The sequence below is a fragment of the Maylandia zebra genome, linkage group LG6, assembly GCF_041146795.1.
Source record: "Maylandia zebra isolate NMK-2024a linkage group LG6, Mzebra_GT3a, whole genome shotgun sequence".
Taxonomy (NCBI): Eukaryota; Metazoa; Chordata; class Actinopteri; order Cichliformes; family Cichlidae; genus Maylandia; species Maylandia zebra.
Window position 1 is genome coordinate 26,587,663 of NC_135172.1, and position 21,180 is coordinate 26,608,842.

The following is a 21,180-nucleotide window of genomic DNA, read 5'->3' on the forward strand; positions in this document are numbered from 1 at the left end:
CAGACCACAGTTATCCAGTTACAAATGTTGAGACCCCCACCCAAACATTCTCTGGGGAATTTCCACTCAGCATTAATTCCTCTCTGTTTTACTTTCACAGTTCAAGTGGGGGAGGGGTCTCCTACAATCTACTCCTAAGTTCACGACACAGTGAGGCCTTTATTATATTGAGGGCAGTGTCAGTATCTCTACAATAGTTCTACATTCTATGATAACACATATCTAAACTCTAAAATAAGCTAAACATTCCTACACTAACTAATTAAAGCTATTTAAAGTGCGTGTTCTCAACGATATGGTCTGCAATTTGTTGCAATCCACTTGGCACTGTGTGAGTCAATATCTCCGAGGTAGTCTTACTGAGTCCCCGGTGCTCCGTGAGTGGTTTGTCCTTACCTTTGTGCATAATACTTTACGTCAGTCGACTGCTCCATTTTGTTATTTTTTTAATACTCAAATTTCCCATTGAGAGGGCCAATGTGCGTTTATCATCTTCCAAATTGAGTTGATTGGTTCAGCTGTCCGTCACCACCAGATCAACTGCCCATTTGCACATGTGCGAAGGTAACTCTACTTGGACAAACTGCCCGAAATGAGTTGACAGAAACATTTCAGGGATATTTTGAGTCATTCTGCACTCGAGATGCGTTAATAGCGTTACATTTTTTTTATCGCATTAATCGTGATGACGGCTTAATTAGGAAGTATTTTTTGTACCAGCACTTTCAAGATTACCTTTTTTATTTTTCCAAGAAATGATATTTGAAAGAAGTTGTAAACATTTTCCTTGTGTCCTTAAAGTCAAGATTGACCATCATACAGGCTCTGTCTCATGCTGCAGAATGACAGAGATCATCCAGTGTAGTGTTATTCAAAGAAACGTAATCAACACCAAGTGAATTACAGCAGCATCAAGAAACCTCAGCATTACTTACTGCAGTGTTTTGAAGGGTATTTTGATTCAGGCACCGCCCAAGTTATTCACACTGCCCATAGTCCCCTGATATTCCTATCTTGCATAGATAATATCAATCAGAGGCTTATGCACTGGTCATTATTGCTGCCAAATTTTAACACTGAGTTTACCGCCTAAAGGGAACCAATAACATAGTGATAGACACTCTGTTTCAGGGAGGCTCTTCCCATACGGAAAAGAAATAGTAAAAACTTATATGTGATTACTCATGAAAGTGGCCACTTTCATGAGTAAATCATATAAGGCTTACATGATTTACTCATGAAAGTGGCCACTTTCGCATTACTTTCATACATTGTTTTAGTAAGTATCCAAACATACAAGTTTCATTATATAATTTTTCAAGGGATCTTATATCTGTTTTCACACTTATATGCTTTTCATACAAGTTTCACACAAGACAGATACAAACTTTATAAGATTTATATATATCTTTTCCATATGGGTTAAAGCAAAAATGTAATATTCATTTTTTCATTCTGTTTGTGCTCTCCAGCTTTGCTAATGTGGAAAAATTTCCCTTATTTATAACCCAATAGAGAGCAACTTCTTCAGATTTCATTGATATAAAACAAGGTTAAATAATATTCTTGCATGACCAGAAAGTTTAGGTTTGTATAAATATTTAAAATGCATTTATAAATTGATTTCAATAAAAGTTTTCAATAAAGGGTAAGGCTTATTCATTTTATTTTATAGGTTGTGTGTGTTTTGTTGTTTTCTTTCTTTCTTTTGTTTTTGTTTTGTTTTTTCATTTTCTTTGTTTTTGGAAAATTAGCTTTCAGGTTACCATCATAACTTCACTTGGTGTTGCACCTATAGAAAACAACCACGAAGAAATGTTCCATTCAGCAGGCCAATCACAACTCACATTTCCTTTAACGGAAAATGTTCATGTGTCATGACATCTGTTAATAGGACGTGTTGCTGTCTTCTAACTCCAAGTTATCGTCATTAGACATGGACGGGGTGCATGCATTTCTGGTTGTTCTTTTCGGTAAATCGTCTAAACATTTTGAAGATATCCATTTTGGTCCCATTTTAACAATGAGCATTTTTTCATTCTGAATTTTTTAAAAAATGTGCATATGTGAACATTTTTTTTGTTTCTATCTTCCAGGAGCTTTATCTTCGAGTCAAGATCTGAGAAATGAATCAGTGATAGAGATGAGAGTGAGACCAGGAGAAAACATCACTCTCTACTGTGATTGTAAATCATCAGTTGGAGTATACATAGTGTGGTACAGGAATTGTTCTCATGAGAAGCAGCCTTCCCTGGTATTAAAAACCAGGCTGGATTGGAGATATGGTGCCCCACACTCAGATTATGAGTCTACTTTCTTCCATCTCCTGAATCCATTTCCTGATTTTCATCTGGTAAAGAACAATTTCTCTCAATCTTATGATCTGCTGATCACAAACATCACTGAGACTGATGAAGGCCTTTACTACTGCGGAACTGAAGAGCTCAAGGTTAAGGATGAAGAGATAATTATCCAAAGATATGTGCGCACATATAGTAATATCACAACAAAGATCCTGCTTCATAAGGATTCTGGTGAGTCTTGCATTATCTGTGCACTGTTTTTTAGCCCTTTGAAAAACTAACCACAGTAAGAAGATATGATCCTACATTATGATGCATTTTAAAATGGACAGTTTGATTGTTTAGTAGATAGTAGGTGAATGATTATGATGATTTGCATGCCACCAGAATAAATTTAAAATGAAACAAGAAAGATGCAATTTTTTTTAATTTTTTGACAAACGGAGTTGTAAATGAAATGCAAATTTTTTATGTTTTCTTTGTGGTGTTTTAACACTTTCCGTCCCTCAGAATGCTTTGCTTGGCCTTAAATAAAGCTGTCTTAAGCTTTTGCCAGTAAGCAAACTGCATTCTAAACTGAAATCAAGTCAATGACGTGGCCGTTACTAAATATTTTATTTATTTATTTATTCATTTTACTTCTTTAAAACAAGCTAGATGCTGTTACAGCACATTCTGGGTTATCCTCTATAATATCAACTACATCTGTAAAAAGCCCTCATCTTTGTGGCTAAAAGATGAGCCTGGTGTCAGAATGTAGGTAAAAATGAGAACATTTATACTGTACAACTTCGTCTGAAGTTTTAAAGCACATATCTTGCAAGGTTATATGATCTTTTGTACTCTAATTTCTACTTTGTTATGATAATTCATAGACAATTAGTTTTACTATTGAAGCTATCATATATAGTAATGTTCAATGCTGGCATTAGAGCAATAGAATAAAAAATAAACTTGAGCTTCAGATTTTGAGATTACTTAAAAACTGTTTTTCTTGCAACTTTGGTTGCAATTTTTTAGAGGAGCTAATATGTTTATTTCGAACATAAAAATTTTATATCACTTGCTCCTATATTTAAAAGTTGTATTTTGTGTTGTGATTCACTGTCCACAACCTAAATAGCATTTGGCTTAATCTGAGCTGAAAGCAGTTGAGATTTTGGTGAGGTCTGATGCAAAAATTCACAGAGGGTTCCTGCATTTGTTTGGATTTTCACTCATTCACACAGGGTCAAAATTATATGTACAGGTTCAAATATGTACAGTGGTGGCTGTGACACATTAAAAAATAACACATTACTGTAATCACATTATATTTTCCAGTAACATTTTACTGTACAAATTCAATAATGCAGCACATTACAGTTACAATTATGTTGTCACTTGCGTTACAAAGGTTCATTCATTTGCTGTGCGGCAGAAACCATTTGCACATTGTTAAAATCAGGTGATTTCAGTTCATGTCTGAGAGGAGAAAATTGGTGGAGCAGTACAGCAATACAGCTTTTGAGGAGTGGATATTAATTACATTTTTATTGCACAAAAGGACACAAGCACGATGGTCAAGCGGAAACAGCTTCCAGGACAGAAACAACCACATTATACTGCTAACACAACATTAACTCTTTGCAAGCATCTACATACACAACATGCTAACACAAAGCTAGACAAGAACTGAGAGAAATTTTAAAGCTGAGAACAAACTGACTGATCTTCAACAGGGACAAAAAACAGTGATGAGCATTGAGGCTAATAGTCACCATTTCTACCTGTTCATGTTTCTAAAGTAGAATGACTGTGTCGATCATTTTCAAGTTTCTTTGAGCTGGTTTTAATCTTTGCTTTGTGTTGTCAGGTTAGTGTTCCTATCTAAAAACTGAAAGAAATATTGTACGTGTGTCCCCATTAAGATCGAGATTTGTGTTGGTACATGAGGCTGTAGCCTACATTAGCTGGTTATTATCAAACGATGTGTTTCAGGACATTTTATGGAGTAATGACTAACTTAATGTAACATATGAGTAGTGTAACAAATAATTTTTCCTGGCAAGTAATTATGCAAAGCATAGCATTACTTTTAAGTAAAGTAACAAGTAATGTATTAAAAAGAGGTGCTGAAGGTTCTACAATGTCTTTGAACCCGATAAAGTCAAGGCATATTAATGTCTCATTAGTGATCACAACTGACTACATTTGGTAGTTTCTTTTTGCAAACATAACAATTTGTACAATAATTATAACCATAATAATTTATTTGTTAGCAATCTTTGGATTGACCAAACTCAGAACAATGGGAAAGTCCAAGGAACTAAGTGAAGACCTAAGAAAGAGAATTGTATAAGTTGGGAAGGTCTCTTGGAGACCTTTCTAAATGACTGTAGAGTCCAAGATTATCAGTTGAGACAATTATAAATAAGTGCAACTTATTTGGATGTTGCCATTTTGCCAAGGAAGAAGACCCAGACAAACCCTGAAATAAGAGGAATCTGGTTAAGATGTTCAGGGACAATTCAGTGCTCAAACATGCCATGAACTGAAAACTCCTCAAATGCCAGCATCACTTCCCACAGTGAATTGAGTTTTACATTGCCATGGACTGAGAGGGTGTTGACCAGTAAAGAAGTCCCTGCTCCAAAATCGACATCTTCAAGCTCGACTAACATATGCAGCTGCCTATGATGAGTTTATGTGAACCACAACTGTAGAAAGTATATCCCTCTACACGTCAGAATCATTAGGTTTATGTGACATATTCACAAACAGAACTGGACAGTGTGCACTATTTCTTACATGTGATGCCATATGCATGGATCAAGAATTTTAATTGTTTCATTCCAGAGTTTCAAAATTGTCACAGTTTCTTGTATCATCAGTCTACACAATGAGCTAACCTCGATAACTTCTGTTTTTCAGGTTCAAGTGAGAACCGCTGTTTTACAGCTTCAAGTGAGCACCATCATGAAACTTGTTGGATTCTACTTTATTCCTTGTGTCCAGCTTTTGCTGTTATCTCATCACTTCTCTCTTCTCTTTTGATTTATTACTGTCAGAAGACAAGTAAGTCCTCAACGTTTAATTTGTCTACCAAATTATTTTTCATCTCTTTATTTCCGTGCTCATTTTGCCATCATGATTAAATTAAGTTTTTGTCTCTAAAATTGAAATATTTTCACTTTCTCTATAATTCTGATATTATAATTTTACTATGATTTTTCCTTTGATCTGGTTATAGTTGTTTTCTTTTGGTGTACTGAATTATAATAACACTATGTTAATTTCTATAGCTAAGACACCTCAGGATGATGAGAAAAGATACAGCAAAAGAGTACAGAAAAGATGGAATGAGGTAATTAAGAACTTTCATCAGTCTTTGTATGTACTGATATTTAATATTTATAATACCGTATTTTCTGCACTATAAGGCGCACTTAAAATCCTAATTTTCTCAAAAATCGACAGTGCGCCTTATAATCCGGTGCGCCTTATGTATGAATTCTTCTTCATCTGTTAATTAGCATTAGATTTTTTAACATGAGCGCATATGGATGTATCATGTCTATCCCCATTCTTTTAATGATATATGCTACTCAAGCAGAACGTGTCTATTTTAAAAATTGTTTTAAAATCATTTTTAACTAGTACTCACTATTAAGTTTTCTTAACTAAATAAAAAAAACTATTTTGAAATTTCATGAACTAATTGATTGTAATAGCAGTGATAATTCTAAATAACAAATGTCGTATTGTTTTTTTTAGGATGAAGACTTATGTTTAACACAAGTGTTGTTCTGGGCTCAGGATGGATATAAACATCAATAAACAAGATGAAGAAAACAGTGGGAATTTTCCACATTTTCACAGAAAAATTAAAATCCCAGTGTATTACTTAATAGTTGTGACTTGCCAGTCTTATTGTCATGGTCCGGAGTCTGGTGATTCCATGTTTGTGTTTTTTGATTATTAATATTCTTTAGTTAGTTTCTGCTTTTCTTTAATGATTTTAAGATCTTAGGTTTTGTCATTGTGCCTCTCTTGTGTCTCACGTCTTGTCAAGTTATGTTTTCATGTTTGTGCTTCTCATGGTTTTCTTGTCAAGTCTGTTTCTCCATGCCTGACTTGTCTTTCCTATTTTACTTTGATAGTCTTGTGTCCTGTGTTCAGTGTTTTGAGTTCTGATTCCCCCTTGTCTCATTATGACAGATTAGTCCCAATTGTGTTTCCCTCCTGTTTCCCATTCCCTCATTACTCCCTTGTGTATTTAAACCATGTGTTTTCTTCTGTCCTTTGTTGTGTTGAACACCCTCGTTGCTGTGTGTCTCCTCTGTGCACCTGACAATTCCTAGTTTTCTGCTCTTGGTTTGTTTTCTAGTTTTGAGTTTCTTGTTTCTAGTTCCCAGTTAGTCTTTGTATTAGATGTCTGAGTTATCCCCAGCAAATAAAGCTGCCATTTTGAGTTCAAACTTTTGCTTGAGTCCTGTGTTTGGGTCCTCATCCTGCCTGCCACACAGCCGCACGTGACGGTTTTGCAGTTTTAGCTTCTATCTTCTTTTTTGCTGCTTTTCATTTCAATGAATTGTGAAGTGGCAGCACGGTGGCACAGTGGTTAGCACTGTTGCCGCACAGCAAGAAGGTCCTGAGTTCAATTCCACCATCAGGCCAGGGTCTTTCTGTGAGGAGTTTGCATGTTCTCCCCGTGTTTGCGTGGGTTCTCTCCGGGTACTCCAGCTTCCTCCCACTGTCCAAAGACATGCACTTAGTGGGGATAGGTTAATTGGTTAATCCAAATTGCCCATAGGTGTGAATGTGAGTGCGAATGGTTGTCTGTCCCTGTGTGTTGGCCCTGCGACAGAAACCTGCGACTGCAACCTGTCCAGGGTGTACCCCGCCTCTCGCCCTATGACAGCTGGGATAGGCTCCAGCACCCCCCGCGAACCTGAAAAGGATAAGCGGATGCGAATGGATGGATGAATTGTGAAGTGTTAAAAAAAAATAGTTGTAGTTGTTAATGTTCACACATCCAGAAACTATAATATAGTCAGTTTTTTTTATTGTATACTCTTGCATATTGATTGTAATGGACTGCAGTACTTAATATTTGGGGAAAAAACCTTTACAAATTACAAAAAAATGTCTGCCTGTCAGATAAGTATTTTTCTGGTCAGAATATGTATTAATGAAATGTCATTACAAAATAAATTTTCTTTGTCGTCCATTGTTTTCTTTCTTTGTATGTTTTTTTTGTTTTGTTTTTTTGTCTTTTAAACCTCAGGGGACTCTCATGTTTCCTCAAATCCTCTCACCGAGGTTTCCTAGACTGTTTCTCTACAACAGGTTGCTTTTCTGCAACTCTGGGCAGCCTAGGCAGAGTCCTGCCACTACACAAATAATATAATGGATTGCATTTATATAGTGCTTTTCAGGACCCCTCAAAGCGCTTTACAATACCACTATTCATTCACTCACACATTCACACACTGGTGAAGGCAGACTGACAGAGGCGAGGCTGCCATATTGCGCCATCGGCCCCTCTGGCCATCACCAGTAGGCGGTAGGTGAAGTGTCTTGCCCAAGGACACAACGACCGAGACTGTCCGAGCCAGGGCTCAAACCGGCAACCTTCCGATTACAAAACAAACACCCAACTCTTAAGCCACGATCACCCACTGTATACACACACACAGATACCAAAAGAGGAGAGGCAGAAAACTATAAGGTGGAGTGAAAAAAAAAGGAAATTGGCAGGTCCACATGGATATCAAAACATCTTTCTTCATTACTAGTTATGTAATTCATTTACTCAAATTGAATTGTTATTGCAACTATACAATAAAAATAGCATATTTTAAAGATGAAAAATCAATACTTTTCCTTAACAAAACTTGCAACTTTGGTCCCAAAGTTTGTGGTTATGAGGTTGAGAATGTAGATTGACCAGTAACTCGACAGTATCATTACTAAGCTCAGCTCTCTGTTACCACAACAGACAGGACACTTTCTGTATCACTGTTAACACTGCACCAATCAGTCTGTTAATTTCCTGATCAACTCTCCTTTGAAATATGAACAAGACCCAATAATACTTAAACTCCACAATTTGTTCCTGACCCACATTAGGTACTCCACCTTTTACTGGCTGAGAAGCATAGCATGGATGTGCTAATTCTCCTCCCAACAAGTTCACACTGATCTTCTAACCCCACCACGTACACACTGGGGTTGATGCATCAAATTGTGTGACTGAAGCCAAATGCTACCTTATCAAAGTTGGTTGCCTGTCCACTTTATGTAGTCTGGCAGTTACACTGCATGTTTCCCATCCAACATTAGTTTAACTATTTAGACACTGCTGGTACCACCACTTAACACTTACAATCTATTTTCAAAATATCTGATATTTCTACCCTGATTTTGGTAACATAAATCCACATGTTTAACATGATATACATTTACATCTCATTCTTTTCTCTTGTTGATTTCTTCTTGTGCGTATTTCAAACAGCTACATTACATTCACTTTCATGTCACAAGATAATAGAGCTCACAAACCACAACCATTTTGTATGTGAGCAGCAGGCTTACAGCAAAACCACAGAAACAAACAACCCAAACAACGAATACAACAGACCAGTGGTGGTGGTCCAATGCATTTGTGCACCCCTCTTTTTTTCAGTCTTCATTCTTTATTTTTAGAAGCCACATGCATATGATGCCGAAAACACACACAAAACTGATTTCTGAGCAGAGGGATGCAGTCAGTTGTTTCAAATACAGATATTTGGTGCGCCTGCTTGCTGCTGCTGCTCATACACAACACAAAGGGGAGGGAGTGGGCTGCTTCCCATGCACATTTAATTCATAATGTTGTAAATCCAAGCCCACTATGTATTAATTACAGTGGGATGCAAAAGTTTGGGCAACCTTGTTAATAGTCATTATTTTCTTATATAAATCGTTGGCTGTTACAATAAAAAATGTCAGTTAAATATATCATATAGGAGATACACACAGTGATATTTGAGAAGTGAAATGAAGTTTATTGGATTTACAGAAAGTGTGCAATAATTGTTTAAACAAAATCAGGCAGGTGCATAAATTTGGGCACAACAAAAAAAGAAATGAAATCAGTATTTAGTAGATCCGCCTTTTGCAGAAATTACAGCCTCCAAACGCTTCCTGTAGGTTTCAATGAGAGTCTGGATTGTGGTTGAAGGTATTTTGGGCCATTCCTCTTTACAAAACATCTCCAGTTCATTCAGGTTTGATGGCTTCCGAGCATGGACAGCTCTCTTTAACTCACACCACAGGTTTTCAATAATATTCAGGTCTGGGCTGAGATGGCCATTCCAGAACGTTGTACTTGTTCCTCTGCATGAATGCCTTAGTGGATTTTGAGCAGTGTTTTTGGGGCGTTGTCTTGTTGAAAGATCCAGCCTTCAGCTTTGTCACTGATTCCTGGACATTGGTCTCCAGAATTTGCTGATACTGAATGGAATCCATGTATCCCCCAACTTTGACAAGATTCCCAGTCCCTGCACTGGCCACACAGCCCCACAGCATGATGGAACCACCACCATATTTTACTGTAGGTAGCAGATGTTTTTCTTGGAATGCTGTGTTCTTTTTCCTCCATGCATAACGCCCCTTGTTGTGCCCAGATAACTCAATCTTAGTTTCATCAGTCCACAGCACCTTATTCCAGAATGATGCTGGCTTGTCCAAATGTGCTTTAGTATACCTCAAGAGGCTCTGTTTGTGCTGTAGGCGGAGAAAAGGCTTCCTCTGCATCACTCTCACGTACAGCATTTCCTTGTGTAAAGTGCACCGAATGTTTGAACGATGCACAGTGACTCCATCTGCTGCAAGATGATGTTGTAGGTCTTTGGTGCTGGTCTGTGGGTTGACTCTGACTGTTCTCACCATTCGTCACTTCTGTCTATCCGAGATTTTTCTTGGTCTGCCACTTTGAGCCTTAACTTGAACTGAGCCTGTGGTCTTCCATTTTCTCAATATGTTCCTAACTGTGGAAACAGACAGCTTGAATCTCTGAGACAGCTTTCTGTATCCTTCCCCTAAACCATAATGGTGAACAATCTTTGTCTTCAGGTCATTTGAGATTTGTTTTGAGACCCCCATGTTGCTACTCTTCAGAGAAAATTAAAAGAGGAGGGAAACTTAAAATTGACCCCCTTAAATACTCTTTCTCATGATTGGATTCACCTGTGTATGTAAGTCAGGGGTCACTGAGCTTACCAAGCTATTTGAGTTCCAATAATTAGTTCTAAAGGTTTTGGAATCAATAAAATGACAACAGTGCCCAAATTTATGCACCTGCCTGATTTTGTTTAAACAATTATTGCACAATTTCTGTAAATCAGAAATCTAATGTGTTCTCAGCTTGTTATACTTCTAGACAAAGGGGAGTAGCAATTTTAATACATAAAAATTTTAATTTCACAGTACTCGATACAGTTATAGATGCAGAGGGCAGATTCTTAATCATTAAAATATCTATACTTGATAAAAAGCTATGTATTGTAAGTGTATATGGTCCAAATGTTGATGATCCCTCATTCTTTCACGGTTTTTCAGTGCACTCTCTGAACACTTAGATGGCACACTTGTTCTTGGAGGCGACCTCAACCTTGGATTAAATGAAGAAATGGATAGGCTCAATACAGCAAGAACTCAGCGTAATTGGCAGTCCACAAATATAATCAAACGGTATATGAGCGACTTTGGTCTTTGTGATGCATGGCGCTCCCTTCACCCCACCAGTAAGGAATATACTTTTTTCTCACATGTTCATCACTCCTACTCTCGTCTGGATTATTTTTTGGTCGGCAGCTCACTGCTGAGCGACATTTCAGACACTGAGATTCACCCTATAGCTGTCAGCGATCATGCTCCTGTATCTTTAACACTAATGCACAAGAATAACACTACGCCAGGTAAAAACTGGAGATTGAATACATCACTGCTTAAAGATGAAGACTTTATTAAATATTTTTAAAAAGGAATGGACTCTATATTTATACTTTAATGACACTCCCAGAACATCAGCTTCTGTTCTATGAGAAGCAGGGAAAGCTGTGATGAGAGGTAAAATAATTTCTTTCTCATCACATGAAAAGAAAGAAGAAAACAAAAATATTCAGGAATTAGAAAAAAACCATCAAATCCCTTTAAGAAGCCTACATGTCACACCAAGATCAGGAAACATTGAGCGCAATACGCAAAACAAAACTAGAATGAAATGAGATAATTAATAAAAAATAAAAAAAAATTCTTAGTACAAAGACTACGCTTACAAAATTATGAACATGGTAATAAATCTGGTCAATTTCTAACGAACCAGCTAAAAATAAATAAAGCAAAAACAACTATATGTGCTGTTCAAGATTTATCTGGGAACACATGATATGACCCGGAAAAAATAAACAACATTTTCAGGGATTTCTATAAAACTTAGTATTTGTCAATATAAAATTGTACTTAGTAGTCAGTATAAGCTTTTAATGATATAAGTTTGCATATGATAGAATACTGCATGATGACCTTTTTATGACTTAGTCTGTTGTCCACTACAAGACTTGTTTTATAAATTCTTTCTCACAGCAATAATAGCTGAACAAGCTGTTATTATTTCACTCCTGCCAGGAAGAGGAGAGCTGGACACTCTTATCTGCACTCCCTAACAAGAAGAGGGGCCACGTCCTTCAGAATCACACACACACACACACACATACACATACATACGCACTAACATTCCTCTGTCTATGAATAGACGTATTCACTGTTGTATTATTTTTGTATATAAATAAAGACAAGTGCAGCAACAGAGCGCACATCACAGGGCCCCCACTCTGGTGTGAGCGTTCTGTGATCGCCCTTGCAAGTAAAAGCTGCAGCGTCTGTGTGTGTCTTCACTCTTAGACTCTCAGCTGAAGAAATGTCATTTAGAATAAATCTCTTGACATTTATTCACCACAAATAAACCCATCTAAAAACGAAACTGATCAGTTTTTGAACAACATAACGCTTCCAAAATTATTAGACACTCAAGCAATGGCACTGGATTCGCCACTGACGCCAGGTGAACTCCAGGAAGCCTTGATAAGTGTGCCCAATAATAAAGCTCCAGGTCCAGACGGCTTTCCTGCAGAATTCTACAAAGAATTGTAATTAATTCATTAATTCATCCTGACCAAACTGGTTTCATAAAAGGTAGGCACTCATCAACAAATACACGTAGATTGCTTAATTTGATGGACTACTCATACAGTAAAAACATCGAAACTTCAATATTTTCTTTAGATTCAGAAAAAGCGTTTGACGGAGTTAACTGGAAATTTCTATTTGCAACTTTACACAAATGTGGTTTTGGTGGACGGGGCTATACAATTCCCCAACAGCTTGTGTCAAAACAATAGTGATGTGTCGGTTGCAAACGAAATGGCTCTTAGAGCCAGGTCTTTGACATGAACGACGCGAGCCGGCTCCTTATCGCGAGCCATGGTTTGTTTTTTTTCTTTCTCTCACCCTCTCTCTCGCACTTTTTTCCCACTTCACTCCACATGCGAGCCTTGTGCTTTGTGCTGGGCAGAGGGGGGAGGGGCGGTAGTTACACTCTCAGTAGCACAGGAACAGAACAGGAGGGAGAGAGAGAGAGAAAGAGAGCCAGGGACAACAACGTCACATTAGAAAGGTATAGTAATTATCCACAACTATTTTCAGTTGCGGATGATAAAGGATTCAGAAAGTTTATTCATGCAGGTCCATATGACAGAGAATGTGAATCTTCTTTTTGTTTTCATATTTTAATTTATATTTAATTGTGTTGTGGTTTGCAGCATTTTGTGTTATTTCATTTTAAAAGGAAAAAACTAAAAATTTAAATAGCTGAAAGCTGAACTGTGACTAGTTGGTTTTTGTGTTATATGATTTATTTATTACATGTTATGTGGAGTGAATAAATAAAAGTATATTTATGGTGGCCCCTAGAGACAAAACACGTAAAAACTTCAAAACACGTACAAACCCTGAAGCACGTACAAACTCCAAAACACGTAAAAACTCCAAAGCAAGTACAAAACACAACAGAAGTGCTCCAGGATGCTAGGCCCAGTGTTGAGCTTTTGTTACCTAGAGGCTACACAAGCCAGCAAGTACCAACAACCGGATTTGGTGTGTGGTAGTAACAGGTAAATGAAATTTTTTTTTTAATTTTTTGGATATATATATGAGTGCTTGTGTATAAATACACAAACAATACACATATGCTTTCAATCTTGTAATATAAGTGATCTAGGTAGCTCTGCTTTGGAAGTTCAGTTAACGCTAGAAATGTGTTTTGGAGTTTGTATGTGCTTTGTCTCTAGGGGCCACTGTATATATTTATATATAAACATATATAAATAAAACCACTTTTTTTTACATTAGTAATTCCTTTTGTGCATAATTTTATATTATTGTTAATAATAAATTAATTAAAGCAACAAAACAACCTGAAGAGCTGGTTCTTTTTAGTGATCCGAGCCGAAAGAGTCGGAAATCCCATCACTACAAAACAAATGACCAGACATCCTCCAGCTTCTGTCTCCTGAGGGGCACCAGGCAGGGATGCCCACTCTCCCCTTGACTGTTTGCAATTTTTATTGAACCACTAGCAGCAGCAATTAGACAGAATACAGTAATTAAGGGCATAAAATGCAAGAACGTGGAACATAAAATCAGCCTTTATGCGGATGATGTGTTACTTTTAAATAAAGTAGATGGCGATCTGGCTAGATGCAAAGGTCTAACCATATCACTCATGGGAAGGGTTGCCACTATAAAAATGATGGTCTTACTAAAAATAAATTATTTATTTTCAATGATCCCAACTAAACCTCCTGGGTTTTATGTGGCTCCCCACACCCTCTAGCAGATCATTACATGAAGGAACCTTTTAAATACAAGCACGCTCATACTCACAAGTGTGCTCACAGACACAAACTCACAGACACAAACTACACCCTTTTTGGCTCCTACCTCAAAGCACACTATGCGCTGTCGATTCTACGTGCTGCACAATAATATTCAATATTTAGTATTTACTGTTATATTCACATAGATCATCGCGATGATGTTGTTTATTATATTGCTCTCTCTTTTTGCTTTTTTTCTCTTTTTCTTTCTTAGCAGGTGATCCAGGTGATTGATATATGTATTTTTTGTCTGTTTGTTTTGTTGGTTTTTGCCCTTTATCACCGTTCCTCTTCTCCGCTGTTTTTCTTTCCCTCTTTCTTTCTCCCTTTTCTTTCGCCCAGTCATGTCTGTCCCATGTGTAGCAAGTGAAAATAAAATAAAATAAACAATAAAAGCAAAGGTGAATCAAATAGACCAATATGGCAAGGCCGGGATGGTCCATTTGGTAAAGTAAATCCATTGGGCATCTTTCTTTGCCTTTAGACAATAATTCTGATGGCAAAAGAACCAAACGGGACAGGCGGGGGGGGGGGGGTAATTAAAAAATAAATAAATAAAGGTAGACTGCAACATCAGCAGAATACTTTCATGAAAGCTACAGCCCAAAATAATGCAACACTGAAAGCTAGCTTTGTTGTGGCTGGAGAAATGGCCCAAGTTTCAAGTATTTCTTGGAGGGTGCATTTTTTAGGTGCTGCATGCCAAAGGTGAGCAGGTAAGTCCCAAACACTACACTTGCTACATTCTTTTTGAAAGCTATAAATTTACAGTTGTGTATTTTTTCATAATACACATCAGACAATTGAAGTGTGAAACTGTCAAGACTGCAAAAAACACAACCGAGGGTAACGCTATGTTCCTAGTAACTTAATACAGAGACGTTTTTGACTGACACTCTACTTAAGTATCATCTGGAAAAAAAACTTTGCTCTTGATGTCTAGACAGTCACAAAACATCACACCAATAGAAAACAACCACAGAATGAAAGGTTTCATTCAACTAGCCAATCACGACTTGCATTTCCTTAAATGGAAAAGTTTGTGCAGGCAACACCCAAGAGTCAAGAAAGATGCCAGTTTTAGTGTCTTTTTGCTGCAAGTCATCAAACATGGAGAGGCTTAACACCCTTCTTGTCCTTCTTTTAGGTAATACTTTAGTACTTTTAATAAACTATTTATTATACTGATTCTATTTGGCAATCTACATTCACTTCTGTACTCAACAGCTACAAGCATTTAGTATGATAAAAAACACTGCCGACATTTGCTGTTGTGTTTGTATTTCAGGACATCGTTGGATTTTTGGATCAGTAGTGAATGTGACAGTGGGATCAGGAGAAAACATTACTCTGTACTGTGACTGTAAAATATTGACTGATGAAATTATTATGTGGTACAGAAACTGTACACATGAAAATCAGCCTCCTCTTGTTCTAGAAAAAGAAAAGGATCCATTCAAACCCACCAGTGGCCGTGCAACTCTAGTGAATTTGCTACCTCACTTCCATTTTGTAGAAAACCAGTCCTCTAGTTCCTATGATCTACTGATCATGAATACTTCTGATTCTGATGAGGGCCTCTATTACTGTGGAACTGAGCGGTCACAATCAGTTGGTGGAAATAAACACAAATATATTTACGGATATAGCAATGCTACAACACGGATCCGATTCAGTAAGTACTCTTCTATTCTTCAATTTTTTTTTAAATAATACCTTTGCCTATGACAAATAAGAGAGTGTGCTCTTGTATTTAGTGGAAATTATATTCGATGGTGCAACATAACCCTCTTGAGGTTGCACCGAGCTTAAACTACATATACAGTAATAGAATATGTATATAAATATGGTTTATTTGAACAAGTTGAAAGTCAAAAGCAAAACGACTTGTGCTAGACAATAAAATGAAGGAGGCTAGAAGGAAAAATGCCGATGCTAATGTGATTATTTTATTATTTTTGCTATTTTAATTTTAAAAGGCCATCAAATACTAAAATTTTAAATACATTTTATACACATGTGCAGGTTAAATACCCCACGGATAGCTGCACTGCTGTGCATTGTGCACATAATGGCAATGTTGACTCATTATTAGCAAAGAAGAGCTTTTTATGAAAAACACCTTTGTGGTATAAAAGCAGAAAAAAATGGTTGCTATGTGTTTAATCTCTTTAAATAGCTGTTATCTGGTACTGATGTATGAGATTTGTGTAAAAGAGAAGTATAAAAATATACACAGAGCTAACTGAAACAGTTTGTGAACAATTTAGAGGCCAGTGAACAAATTTCAACTGATCACCCAACTCTACAAGACTGCAGCATATGTTGGAAGCTGCTGTTCATCCTGTGTCCAACTTTTGCTGTTCTGTCCTCTCTACTTATCTCCCTTCTTGTTCATCGCCTCTGCCAGAAAACAGGTAAATACTAAATGAAGTAGTTTTATTCACTGGATCCTTTACTTAATTCCATGACTTAGTTTTGTGATTGGTTCTATATGCAATATCAATTTTTTTTCTGAAGTCTAAAAGGACTTTTAATTACACAATAAAGCTTCACATACAATTGCTACTGTGGAGAAGGGAAATTATTTTACTGCTATTGTTAAATAATTGTCATCAGTACCATTGCATTAAGAATATAATCTGCAGCATGGATATTGCATTCAGAGGTTTAAACAGTGTCTCTTTCAGAAAGACTGAGTTGCAGGCTGACAGGAAGTTGTATGCAGAAGTGGAAGTTATTTTGAGCCGCAGGTTAAGACGAGGCTTTAACAATGTAACAGATAGCTTTAAGAAGGCCTTAAGCAGTTATGACTATTTCATACACAATGCATATCTGTGCTTATTAAAGAGTTGGAGCTCGGTCAATTAATTGGGGGTCGGAAGCTTTGTTCGGCGCGATGTTCGGACAATCTATTGTGCAAGTGACTTGGAGCCATAGAAGGAATCGCAATACATGCTTACAAAACACTTATATCAGGTCATTTTATATTAAGGTTTAAGTAGAGGTTCTTGATTAAAACATTTATTTAGTAGAAGACATACACATAGTCTCAGTGAGCCTCTGGTCTGGTAAAAGGTCAGAAGTGCAACAGGTGAATTGAGAAAGAGTATTTGAGGACGAGACACAGACAGTAGGTGAAGAGGTGACACAAAGAGCATGTGAGGTCGTGACACACACACATATGAGTTAAATTTATTTAGAGAAGAGGTTACTCATGTCTGGCTGTAACTGCAAAAGTGTCTCGGTAAAAGAGGAACCGTTCCTTGTTGTCTCGGCAAGAAAGAGGAACAAGACAAGAACGGAAAGTACCAGCCATGAAAATAGAAGATGATCTTCTGGGGTAAAAGCCAGAAGATCATCTTGTATAAATCTATGTATAAAATGTATCTGTGACGCATGAAGGGGCGTCAGTAAATCAAACCCTGATGCTATAAAATATCTGTTCATGCTTTGATTAAGTCGAGGACTACTGGCTGTCTGCGTACAGAGTGTCTTCCCACACGTGTGTTCATTAAAATCATTGTTGGACCAAGATCCTCTGGACCAAGAGTAGTTTGTACTCTCCCTCCTCAATTTTGAACCTTAACACTACTAAAGTCATTTGTAATGTTAGATGTTATTGTTTAATAATGTTGTATTCCTTTTTGTGGCTAAAAGATGATCAGCCCAGATTTCAAGCCAGTGGGCAAACAAGAAGGAATCAGGTAAATTACATCAGTATCAAATTTGATTTTTATATGTGTATTGTTTTAGATTATGTTTTAGTCACTTTCATAATTCATTCCCTCTCAATTTTTTCTTTCCCTAAACAAACCAAATGTACAGGGTGGGCCATTTATATGGATACACCGTAATAACATGGGAATGGTTGGTGATATTAAAGTCCAAACAAAGAGAAACTTGTAAATAACTCATGAAAGAATAAAGCTACTTTGAAACCAAGCACACCATTGTTTTTCTTGTGACATTACCAATAAGTTTGATGTGTCACATGGCCCTCTTCCTATTGAATAAACAAAAGTTGTATCCAAGATGGCCGACTTCTAAATGGCCACCATGGTCACCACCCATCTTGAGGAGTTTGCCCCCTCACATATACTAATGTGCCACAAACAGGACTTTAATATCACCAACCATTCCCATTTTATTACGGTGTATCCATATAAATGGCCCACCCTGTAGAATGTCTGCAGTGAGTTATATGTATATGCAATATATGCAGACTTTGTATCTCTGATAATTACTCATCATAAACAGCATTCTATGTATTTTCTGCAGCAACAATCGCAAATAATAATTTGACATTATATTAACTTCTGTACCTACTTACCTATACATCATACCCTGTGTAGACATTAAAAAAATCTTCCCTGGTATAGTGCCATGAAATTAGACTGTGAGCAACAAAATCCAGCAATGATACATAAATACTTATATACACACATAAGATGTGAACTACAGTGAATAATTTTAGGTGGTTAAGATTACTTTAAAGCTACCTGCTAGAAATGGTAGCCAAGTACTCACTGAGGAAGGAGGGAGGAGATTATTAAGCATAACAGAAAAGTACAGCTGTCTGGGTTAGGGTTAGGGTCGTCAGCATAGCAATGATAGGAAAATGACACAGGGGTAACTTATAAACTGAGCACAGAAGCGATCTAAGGATTGAGCCTTGAGGGACCACATCTATACAGGGTGGTTTATATTAATAACATACAGCTATTTATTTAAATTTGGTAATGTCTATCAAATCAGTATGAATAGCATTTGAGAGCAGTGTCAGAGATGCCAACCCAGTTTTATAATCTGTCAATCAAAATAGCATGACTATTGGTGAAAAACTGTGCACCTGAGTCAAATGGAATATTTGACTTTATCCAAACTCAAAAGAATATTGTCAGTAATTTTTAGTAATATTGTTTCAGTGTTTTCAGTACCCAGATTGGAATTTATTAAATATTGTTTTCCTTAACCGATCCAAGAGAAGGAACGATAGAAGAGTGATCTCAAGATTTTTTTAAATGATGGGATCTAGGGAGGGTTTTGTTATTAAAAGGGAAAATGCTGGTTGTTACAAACGTGAGGCTTCACCTTCGTAATTCTGACCAGAAAAATGTGAGTGAGTGCTAAGCATCTGATTATGACTGTAAACAACAAATGTCCCCTCACAGGATGAAGATGTGTTTTATGCTACAGTGGAAACCCGTCAAGCAGCACACAAATCAAAGAAGATAACCTATAGTTCTGACATCTGCACCTATTCTGCTATCAACACCTCTGGCATATAGATTTAACAGTATTTCATGTTGTGAATTTGTCAGCATTCTTAGCTTTACCACAAGAATTGACAAGCGCTGGCCTTTTGCCGTTATGGAGAAGTTACCTCACTGAAAGATGAAGCAACTTGATTATTTGCAACATTGCAATAGGCCTGTGCTGCTGGAGTGTTTCTTCTTAACTAAACTTTTTTCACTCTCTGTGTTTGTACTTTGCATTTAGTCGTTTGTTATTATTAATCTTTTTTCCTGTCTTCCTCACCTTGTATCCTACTGGTTGTGCCAGATTGCTCCCCATCCCTGAACCTGGTTCTGCTGGAGCTTTTTCCCTGTTAGGGGAATTTCGCCTGCCTACATTAGTGCTTGCTCATTGAAGGTGATCTGATTTTTTTGTGTTTTCTCTGCATTATAGAAGCGTCTTTACCTTACAATGTAAAGTGCCCTGAGGTGACAGTTGTTTTGTTTGGCACCATGTAAATAAATTTGAATTGAATACTAAAATGTGATTTTATTTGTGATGTGACACTGTTTGCAGTGTCTGTTGTTTTGTGGTATAATTAGTAGTATAAGTAATAAACATGAAAAGGAACACGTACATGAAATATATGCTACACTTAAGAATTTTTTGTTCTTATTTATAACAAAATTCCTTCTGTCAGTTGGTGCAGGGTCTTTGGCACTCTGTATCAAGCATTTCTTAGCATTAAAATCATGAACTAACTACACAAGATAGTAATTATATATACATTTTGCTATATTTTTTTTTTCTTTTTTTAATTGTTAATATTGTATTATTAATAATATTTGAAATTAAGTTCGACAAAGACCTCAGCCATCATGAAATGTAGTCTGTGTGATCATTAAGCTATACAGGAATTCCACACCGACATGAGTATCAGTTACCTGACAAACAGATCCACTTGAGGCTACAAACAAAAACTAGGCTCATGAAAATCACTTTCTTCAAGAGTTAACTATTATCCAAGCATGAAGCCTTGAATGCTTATACAGAAAAAACAGACATTAGACCTAATGAGGTTGCACTTCCCTCTGAATGAGTCTCATTTACAGTGTTTCTTTCATCACTAATTAGTTGAATAATGTTCATGAATTGACAACAAAAACATTTTCAATTGGTAATTGGATTTGTAAAAGCTTTCAACACAGAAACAAAAATATTACTGCAGAACTTAGTCATTTCTGCAGTAACCTTGGGCATTTTAACATGAGACTTTACAACACACAGGCCCCAGAGTTTTTGAGAATTAACACATACTGTACATACTAAAATACCTCCTGTTGTATAACATATTTAAACACCAGGTATAGATATATTGCATCTTATGTAATGGTTAGCACTGTTTGCAATATAAGCTCTGTTCTTTTTTTTTCTTCTTTTTTTTGACAAACTACTGATGTCATAGCTGTCGGAGTCAGAGGCTTACATGGATTGCTGTTTTTGGTTGCCTGCTTGAAATCATCTTGTATAAAAGTTACTGTAGCATTGCACGTTGTGCCATGGGTTCCCCAGTTTCACACATTGTGGCCAACTTGTACATGGAAGATGTGGAGAAGAAGGCTCTGTTATCCTACCCTGAAAAACCACTGGTCATTGGTTCAGGTATGTGGATG

General features: G+C 36.8%; 1 long non-coding RNA gene across 1 annotated transcript; it reads left to right on the plus strand.

Moving 5' to 3' along the window:
- The first annotated feature begins 15,591 nt into the window (after positions 1-15,591).
- LOC143419189 (uncharacterized) lies at positions 15,592-20,036 on the plus strand. The gene is made up of 4 exons (XR_013099164.1): positions 15,592-15,944; positions 16,540-16,686; positions 17,930-17,976; positions 19,444-20,036. It is a non-coding gene; the product is annotated as an uncharacterized LOC143419189 (long non-coding RNA).
- Positions 20,037-21,180: the final 1,144 nt, after the last annotated feature.